This window comes from Podarcis erhardii (genome assembly GCF_964252035.2).
Source record: "Podarcis erhardii genome assembly, chromosome: 3".
Lineage (NCBI taxonomy): Eukaryota > Metazoa > Chordata > Lepidosauria > Squamata > Lacertidae > Podarcis > Podarcis erhardii.
The window spans coordinates 19,956,962-19,967,696 of NC_138507.1; positions in this window are offsets into that span (position 1 = coordinate 19,956,962).

Consider the following 10,735-nt stretch of genomic DNA (forward strand, 5'->3'; position numbering starts at 1 on the left):
TTATGCTGTTGATGTTCTTCTTTCACTCCTTTCCTGATTAAGTTGGCAGACTCTATGTGTGTGCTCAGATCCCTGCTACATTATACATGCCAATGATGTTATGTTGAGTGTGCCGTAGATTACTTATTTTGTAAAGTGTTGCCCAGCAGTGAATATGTAGCATGTAAAATTAGGGTAGCAATCTTAGGACTCATCCACTACTTCCGCTTGACCCATATTTTGATTGTATTGTGTACCTGATAAATCAGATCTTATCAGATGCATGGAAAATCAGAAGAGAGATTTTACTGAACCAGACTTCAGTTCAGCAGGTAAAATCGGGGTTTTGCAATGTACAGCCACGGAACAACAGGGAAAGTTCTTGAACCCAGGGGAATTAATTGGTACACAGTACAATCAAAATACAGGTGAAGTGAAAGTTGGATGAGCCCTTACTCTTGGTAAAGGTGTCTTATTTCTGAGTGAGCAAATAGAGGATTTCACTGCCCAAAATGTTGGAAGTGCCTGATTTGGTTTTCTCTTTCATTTTTATCACTCTGCAAACTATGCTGTTTTCTAAAGATGCCTTTGGCATCCTTTCCTGTTGCGTAAACTATCTGTAATTTGAGAATTCATTATCTCCTCCCTCTGTGGAAGCATTTCATTACAAACGGTGGTTTATTTTGGGCCCTCTTCCTCTCCTGCCACCTAAACAAATATGGATATGTTGCTTCTGTTAGCTTGGCTAGGTTATTCTAATGGAACTGCCCGCTCATTCATAAAATGACAGTTTCCAGAGTTTCTTGGAAACCAGCACAGTTAAATCAGTTTTAGTACAGATGTGCCTTTTGATCCCTTTTTTAGAACTGCCCACTTGATGCTGCTTCTGTGTGCCAAATAAATGACCTTCAGCATTAATCTTCATGAAAATTACAATGTTCTCAAGTGTATTTAGCTGTCAGGGTAAGCCTGATGTGGCCACAATCCTCTAACAAGGCTACTGATACCAGTGTAAAGAAGGGGATATAATGGATGATGCAGAGTAGTTTGTTTATATTATCATCATCATCACCATCATCATTATTTTAAGTAACTAGAAATGTTTCCAAGAACCTCTCCTTGAGCAATCAATCTAGCTGAGAAATCATTAATCAACTAGAATTTACTGTTTTGAAGTAAATAAATCTACAGTTTATAGGATTATGCTTAAATTGTGTTCCAATTTCTGTGGCATATAATGATCTGATCTTCTCTAAAATTTTGGCCTGTTCTAGAACAGGGGTGGCAACAGGTGATTTATGGCCTGCCAGCCCCTGAACTGATCAAGAGATAGAACATCCTGCTTGCTTTTTACAGGGTGATCTTAAAAAAGGAGATAGAGTGCTTTATCTCCTGATCAGGAGGAGGCCTAAAGAGCAGGCAGAGGGCTTTTATCTCCAATCTTAGCACTAGGCACCATAGTACTAAAGTTGGAGATAAAGTCCTCTGCCTACTTTCTAAGAGTGAAAGGCAGCATTTCTTCCTCCCACCACCACTCCAGTGATAGTGTGTGTCCATAATGATCTGTTTTGGGGTGTTGCAGGACCCCCCCCCCCATCATTCAGTTTGTACAAACACCACACACACACACTCACACACGACATATGCGACGTTTCTGTTATAAATTCATAGTAAATCAACCATACATCGGATCTGCACCCTTCCACTTTTATTTTACTCCATGAAGGAAGGACTACAAAATGGGGAAGGTTTGATACAGGGCAGCCATAATCCCTTGAGCATACCAGCACATACACAGGAGCCCTGCCCAGTTGCTATGCCAACCCTGATGGTCCCAGACAGAAGACCTTCAAGGTCACAAAGGACTTGCATATGGGAGTGTATTCAACACGGACTGGAACAAAGGACAATGATCAGATCTTCCCTCTGGGGGCAGGAAACTGCCAGCTCCCCTTTGTCCTCTGGAAATGACTCATGGGGAGGGGGAGAGGAGGAACCAGCCAGGTGACAAGATACTCAGGTTACCTCCACAACTCCTCCCTCAACCCCTCCTTTTTGTGATGTGTCAATGATATAGTTGTGATGTAGTTCTAGGGGTGTAGTTTGGGGGATTAGTAACTAATAAAAGTTGGGGTCTTCTTTTGTTCTGTGCTTCCATTTTGCTTCATCTTGTTGCGGGTGGGAGTCCTGTCACGACAGTATCCAATAAAGGCCAAGCCTACAGGCTGCTGTTTTGCTCCAAGTTATCCTGGTTGGTATCTTTGTTTTTGTCCAAGGGAGCCCTCGGATTTCTCCGTTAACAGGGGTATGCAGTGTTCCAGCTACCGCACCCCAGCACAGGAGTGGAGAGAGCTGGAAATGCTAGTTGCACTTGTTTGCATATGTCTCTCTGTGTTGGGAGTGTATATATGAGTGTAGGCCTGCATGTTTGTGAGAGTGAGAACGTGCTGCTTGTGCTGTATGTGCACACCCTCAAACATCCCTTGAGATGTAGCTGCGAGAATATTGCTAGTGAAGAATTGGAAGAAACCAACTATCGAAGAATGGCAAATGAAGATGATGGACTATATGGAACTTGCCGAACTGACCGGGAGACTCTGAGACCAGAGAGAAGAGACGGTGGAAGAAGACTGGAAGAAGTTTAAGGAATATTTGAAAAAATATGTTAATATTTAAATCTTAGAATAGCTTTGGAAGTGGATATAGGCTGTAGGATTAGAAGTAGAAGACAGTGTATTTTAAAATGGTATTATTTGTAAGTGATAAATGTGAAGTTATTTTAAGTGTGATTAAAAAAAAGATGGTTAGAAACTATAATATATGTAAACTGCTAAAGATGAAGTAAAATGAAAATCAGATAGGTGGGACTTGGGAAGCCCACTTAACAATGTTTAGAAAAATAATGATATGACAAGAATTTGTTTGTATTGTTTGTTTTTCTGTTTGTGTTCTTTATTTGTGTTATAAAATGAATAAAAATTTTTGGAAAAAAAATCTCTTGAGATGAAAACAGGGACATTCTAGTCTACATCAGTGTCCCTGCCACCACCCCGTCATCTGTGTATGCACACTGCCAATGGAATCATAGCTGTCAACTTACAGATTTGAAAATAAGGGACCAGCAGCCTCGAAAACAAGGGATCAGCAGCCAAAATAAGGGATTTTCAGAGCACAGGTATGTTCAACTTCTGAGCCCCACCGAGCCAAAGGCAGAAAGCCCAGCCAGCAGCCAAACAAAGCCTCAAGCGGTGGTTCCCACAGCGCAGCAACCCAGCAAAGGGGATGCAGCAAGGAAAACCACTGTCACCTCTCCGCTGGGAAGCGCTGAGCAAAGGCGAGTCCCCAGGCAACGCAGCCGATTTGATCGGCACAAGGCATGCAAGCTCCACCCCCCAGTCGTTCTTAGACTCCTTATTGGGTGAGCAACGCAGCCAAGCAACACAGTTGGAGCCTCCCTCCTCCCTGGCCGGCAGGGAGGGAGAGGAGCTGCTTCCTTTGAAACCCGGGAAATTTAAGGGACATCATCAATAAGGGTCAGCAGCGGGACACGGCGCTGGGATAAGGGACTTTCCCGCCAAATAAGGGACAGTTGACAGCTATGAATGGAATATGGGAAAAGGGCGGGGCTGGCTGAGGTGACCCAATGGCTGTTACCAAGAGGAGTATGTAACAATAACATACCAGCAAATGTCTTGGTTATATATGCTAAAACCACGAGGCTTCCATCAGCCCACTTTGGACGTCAGAGGAGGCATCTGCAGCAACACAGTCTCAGTGGTCAGTGGCTATGGCCTTACTTCTATCTTGATTGCCACACCCTCAATTGACTAAATTCCAATTTCAAGCTAATCCCCTTGAGTTTAGTTGGACTGTTCTAGAATGGCTTGTGTAAATTTGGTCTGGAAGAAACGATATCTTATATGGAAACATTTAACTTACCTAAGAAGAAAGTTTTCCCCTCAACAGACTTAGAGGGCATTGTAACTTTATGTAATGATTGGACAATGAAGTTAAGCCAGAAGACATTAGGTGCACAATAATAATAAGTAATCCCACTGTTATTGAAAACCCAATCTGAGATGTTAAAATTGGAATCATGCATCCAGTTGTTATTTCTATGTGATGAATGTCTGGTTTGCCCTAAGCTGCTGAACTATTAATTCTGAGTGCTTCCACCATTGTTCTTATGCCTGTAGATACTGCTGCAAAGAAGATTAGAAGCTTTATTCCTTAAACAGAAAACTCTGAAATAGTACAATAGGTGAAAGATAAGTCTGTGTACAACAAAAGGCAAATTTGCATGGACTTATTTTAACCGAACATTTGACCTACAGCTTAAACAATTAAAAAACCACCAAAAAACCCAAACCAGAACACCACTGAAAACAGTAATCTAAAAGTTAATATATTGAAAACTACTTTTTTTCTTGAATCTTAACTCTCAATTATATTTTTAATTAAAAGTTGATACTTGTAAGACTGTGTTTGGCACTTGTCCACACTATTGGGAAGTAATAACCTTTTCCCATCAAAAAAATCCGATCTCAGTGTGTTTTTACTCTGTGGTTATCACCACTTTCTTTGACAAACTATATAAATTTAACCTGTCCCATCTCTTCAAGTACTTTCAACACATCCATCTCTATTTTCACCCAAGCTTTGTTTTATATAGAGTTGCTGTTGAATTTCACCTACACCTGGAATCTGCAGGCCTTTCTAGGACACCCCCCCCCAAAAAAATGTTGAGAAGTTGAAAGCTATCACATATCAAAAATATTACTATCATGCATGTGTTATAGGGAATGATGCCTCTGGATGGGTTATTCTATGTGTGTCATCTTGTAATAATAATAATAATAATAATAATAATAATAATAATAATAATAATAATTTATTTGTACCCCGCCCATCTGGCTGGGTTTCCCCAGCCACTCTGGGCGGCTTCCACAAAGACCAAAAATACACTAAAATGTCACACATTAAAAACTTCCCTGAACAGGGCTGCCTTAAGATGTCTTCTGAATGTCAGGTAGTTGTTTATCTCTTTGACATCTGATGGGAAGGTGTTCCACAGGGTGGGCGCCACTACCGAGAAGGCCCTCTGCCTGGTTTCCTGTAGCTTTGCTTCTCGCAATGAGGGAACTGCCAGAAGGCCCTCGGTGCTGGACCTCAGTGTCCGGGCAGAACGATGGGGGTGGAGACTCTCCTTCAAATATACTGGGCCGAGGCAGTTTAGGGCTTTAAAGGTCAACACCAACACTTTGAATTGTGCTCGGAAACGTACTGGGAGCCAATGTTGGTCTTTCAAGACTGGTGTTATGTGGTCTCGGCAGCCGCCCCCAGTCACCAGTCTAGCTGCTGCATTCTGGATTAGTTGTAGTTTCTGGGTCATCTTCAAAGGTAGCCCCACATAGAGCGCATTGCAGTAGTCCAAGTGAGAGATAACTAGAGCATGCACCACTCTGGCAAGACAGTCTGCGGGCAGGTAGGGTCTCAGCCTGCATACCAGATGGAGCTGGTAGACAGCTGCCCTGGATACAGAACTGTGTACATCCATAGTAAGGTATTCATGGACCCGCTTAAGAATCGGCTCTAGAAACGTCACCACCTGTATCACTAGATCTCTAAAGGGTGTTCCCGAGCTTTGTTTTCCTGAAGTAAAGAAGAAATCCAGTATATGGAACATCAAAGAAATCCACTCCTGAGGAAACACTGGACATGGCATATGTATGTAGAGTACCAATGAAGCAGTCAGCTGCTTTTCCCTAAGTCCAGGGGCCACCAACCATTTGCAAAGCAGAGAAATGGTCATGGCCACCACTGGCAACCTACAGGCATTTTTGTGTATGCATAGAACCCTTGGAACCAAACACCTGTGTAAGAGGCAGTTGTGCTGTACGTATTCATAGCTCAGTTGGTAGAGTATGAGACTCTTCATCTCAGGGTCGTGGGTTTGAGCCCCCCATTGGGCAAAATATTCCTGCATTGCAGGGGGTTGGGCTAAATGACCCTTGCGTTCGTTTCCAACTCCACAGTTCTATGATAATATCCTATTTTCCTCCCATCATTGAACTGTGTACTACTTGGTAGACTTGAAGGCACTGGTATAATGCAATTTTGAGGGGGACATGTCACTATAAGCCTGCCAAAGCAGTCAATGTAAGGCTTGACTTAAGATTTATCTGAATTGTACATGACTTCCCAGCTGCTTTCTCCCAGTTTTCCTGCTAGATCTTTAAGGAGGCAGTGAAAGATCATAGAACCTCGATGAGTAAAGCATGGGGAAATTCTTCAAACAACCTCCTAGGGTGTGGAGTAGCCCAGGGATAGCCAATATGATGTCCTCCACCAGTCCCAGCCAGCATGGTAATAGTAGCTTTAATCCACCAGGATCTGGTAGATCCACAGGCTCAGGGCCATATCTTATGAAACAATAATTCAGGTAGATAATTCTGGGTGATTAATTACTCTTCTGTTTTTCCTGTTTTCAGTGCCTCTGTACTTGTTCACATTGAGGTCCAGATATAGAATTTAAAAAAAATTCTGCTCCCCTCACCCCCCCAAATTCTCATTAACCTCAGCAGGTCACTTGATTTCATGGCATTCGGCTCTCCAAGAAGGCATGCACTTTTGTACCGCTTGTCAGTGGATTTCTATAAAATGGCAGAGCTTTGTGTCAGAACTGTCTTGTTCTTGAACAGCAGATGCCCAGAGACAATTACATTTCCACGCTGACAGCTTGATATCTCAGATTCTTTCTCTCTTGGTCCCCGGAAGGAAATGAGAAGATTTCACAAAGTTGAAATCAGTTTCCAGGAAAGCTGTGTTGTGTGAGCTTCATATTAAATCGGCCCAATGTCACAATGTGCAGGCTTGTGGCTCCTTCGTTGATAGTCAAGGGGAATAGCTACAGGACTGACTGCACAGTGACCTCAGGCTAAGAGCTGCGGAACAATGCCTCAGGGAAGCTCCAAAGATTTATCATAATACTCTTTGTTTATAGGAACTTTCAGGTATAACGGAGACTGACAGATACCCTACCACAAAGGTGATGGAGTTTTTAAAAAAGAGAGAGGATGGCAATCTAGAGAGACAGGAAGTCCAGTATGTACACTCACACGGTATACAAAAATCTCTTTTAACTGGATAATGTTTACTGCTCCCTAGAGCTATTTCTCTTGATAGGCTGGCAAAAAAGATTAACATGCTGTGCTGACTCTTCACAGCCTCTTGCATTTGTTATTTCATTCATCTAGTCAGATGCTGCAGAGGTGCCATGCTGCTTGGTTCATGTTTGTGCATTTGTTGCTACTGCCAACAAAGCCCATATTATAATGTGATAAAGCTGGCAGTGAGTATATGGGACATTGTCTTCCTGTAGGAAGTTGTCGTTGAATGAGTTCCTAAGAAGCATCTCTGAGGCTGTGCCATAAACTTTGGACCCTGCTTTCAATGCCCCAGGTTTTGCTTTGGAGGACATCCAGACACTGTTAGATGACCCTCAAACCTTTTTCACTTATCTTACCTGTTCCACTTCCCTGTTCTACTCCAAACTTCATTCTAATTAAATAAGTCTGAGTTTCCTAACTTAGACTCTAAAAGATAAAAGGTAAAGGACCCCCATGCAGTCAAAGGTGACTGGGGTTACGGCACTCATCTCAATTTTCAGGCCAAGGGAGCTGGCGTTTGTCCACAGACAGCTTTCCGGGTCATGTGTCCAGCATGACTAAACCACTTCTGGTGCAATGGGAAACCGTAATGGAAGCCAGAGCGCATGGAAACACCGTTTATCTTCCTGCTGCAGTGGTACCTATTTATCTACTTGCACTGGTGTTCTTTCGAGGTTGGCAGGAGCTGGGACAGAACAACGGGAGTTCACCCCGTTGCGGGGATTCGAACTACCGATCTTCTGATCAGCAAGCTTAAGAGGCTCAGTGGCTTAGATAAGCCTTATAATGATAGAAACTGTGATTTAGGAAGATTGTTTCACTCTACCAGCTAAGCAAAAAAAGAAAAACAGAGCTTCATTCTTAAAATATCCAGATTGCCTTTGCATCAGCCCTGCCTCACCTCCCTACCCCTTAAATGGTAAAATACGTATCAAAAAAAATGTATAAACCAGCAGCAATGCTGAGAGCTGCTTACCTTTGTATCCCCATATTTCTCCCAGACTCTCTGTTTTCAGCTTCTTAAGAACGACAGTATTTGCCTCTTAGTGTGAGGTGTGTTAAGTTGCTTGATGTGGAAATAGGTTTGAGATGAGCATGGAAATGGGTGATGACTCCTGATGTCACAAAGGCAGTACTATATCTTTATGCTTGCAAATGTATGAAAGTTATTGTGTGCACCACATATTAGAAATATTTCTACACTGATCTTCAATAATGATTCCTAGAGCAGTTTACATATGAAGAAAATACAAATGTTCCTGTTACTCTGGTTATCCGAGAAGCTGTTAATCTGCACATTTTAACCCCATGTTGTACACTAGAGTTCACTGCCAGATAGAAGACTTGTTAAAATAGGGATTTCAGCAGTTAGTTCATTTTCAAAAGGTCACAATGATCTACTTTGCGATATTCTTCAAAGAGCGAACCCTCCAATACTTCTTCATGAGCAGTAGACCTTGCGGTGAGAAAAGAAAACAACAAGAGACTGGACTTGGTGTCTGTACTGTAGATTTTAAGACCTTCCACAAGTGTATGTGGTCAGGAGTAGCTGACTATCTGAAAAAAAGGTGGTAGTTCTGATAAAGAATCTGTTGGGTATATGTCCAGGTTTCATGAAAATGACCAATAAACTGATCATTTTATGATTAATTCACAGTTGAAGATATTATTTTTTGCCGATGAGGTTTGAAAAAATTGCAACTAGATGCTTATGTTATCTTTGAATGTGTCCTTTGTGGTTATATTATGTATGCAATTTGCAAAATTATGAATTTTCCTAGAAACGATTATTCTTCATTTTATTTTTATTTTTAACTCCCCCCTTTACTTTATTGAATCATCAGATTTCATTCAATTGGGCTGTAATCCAAAATTACTTTTTTCTATTTTTGCAATTTGAAAAATTATGAATTTTCCTAGAAACGATAATTCTTCATTTCATTTTTTTTTTATTCCCTCTCCTCTTCAGTTTATTGAATTATCAGATTTCCTTCAGCTGGGCTGTAATCCAAAACTACTTTTTTTTCTATTTTAGCTTGGTTTAAAAGGTGTAGGGATGAAAATAAAAGGACACGGATCAATCTAGAGTAGAATGAAAAGTCTAGCATTTGCTTCTCCCGTGAGCAGAATAGTTTTGCTGTTGTGAGTCAAGAAAGGAGATTCTGACTAAACACCAGTAAGAACTTTCCGACAGTAAGAGCTGTTCGACAGTGGAACAGTCTCCCTCAGGAGGTTGTGGACTCTCCTTCCTTGGAAGTTTTTAAGAGGGATTGGACGGCCATCTGTCATGGATGCTTTAGCTGAGACTCCTGCATTGCAGGGGTTGGACTATATGAACTTTGGGGTCCTTTCCAAATCTACAATTCTATGATTCTATGAAGTGGGACTGCGGAGTAAGATACTTAGAAGAGAAACAAGATGATATGCAAGGGTTCAAAAAAGAAAAGAAAAGGCAACAGGGAATCCTAAAGATCAGCCATCCTGAAAATAACTATGGAATAACAGGACAGGAGAATGACTCTGATACAATACTTTCCCAGGGCAAAGCCCTTTCTGTGCCTGCAGAGGAGAGGGTGTTGCGGGCAGGACCTCCCACATTCGCGGGGGCTTCCCCCGCCCCCGCGAGAACTGGGGAATCCCTGGGTGTGCCTGCAACCCAGCTCGCCAATCGGCGGGCGAGGGGAGGCGCGGCCTGGGCTACTTAAGGCCAGGCACACCCAGGGACCGCCCTCTTTTCCCCTCACCCCAGCAGCTGAGTGGTTTTCCCATCCCACCCACCCTGAGGTTTAGCTAGAATTGGCCTTGCTATGGACTTCGGTTGGTCGCCGCAAGGGGCCTGGTAGGAATTTTTCCAATTTGGCGCACTTCCTGCCTTTTGGTTTTTTCGCCTACCTCGTAGCAATCGTCACAACTTTCTCGGTATTGGCGGTTAGGCATTGGCTTGGGGCAAATTTTAGGAAAAAGGAGGGGGGAAGGGAGCGCCATCACCTTCCCCCAATGAGAAGGGGTAGTCCGGTAGAGGACTCCCGGGGGGGCGTGGCCTTGTCCGAAGCCTGGAGAGGTAGGGCCTCCGGCACGCCCCCGAGCAGTGACACCCGTGGGATCCTAGTTGGCGTACTTCAACAGGACTCCTGCGGTTTGTGTTCAACCCCTCCCGGTCACCATGCCGGGTAGTCGATAGAAGCCAATGCCTAAGGCCAATACCTTCAATTCCGTAATCAATAAAGTTGTGGCCTTCACGCCCATTAACCTTAAAACAATGTGTCTGTGTCTTCATTTCATCTGGGGGAGGAAACTTGCCACGCAAAGAATAACTATAAGCGTCACACAAATTGGTGGTTACTGGAAGTCTAGACAGAAAATGGTGGTCAGTTGTAAATATCTCAATTGTTGCAAGGAGACGAACTTACGTATCTACTATGGCAGATGTTGACAGAAATATATATATATATATATAAAAAAACCCACAAGCAATAAACACAGCTAACAAGCATAGGGGGTGTTAATGTTCAGGAGTCAGCAAACCGTTATGTCGGTTATTTTAAGTGGCTGTTGCCCTGGCTGTCTGGCTGGTTTAGAAAAGAGAA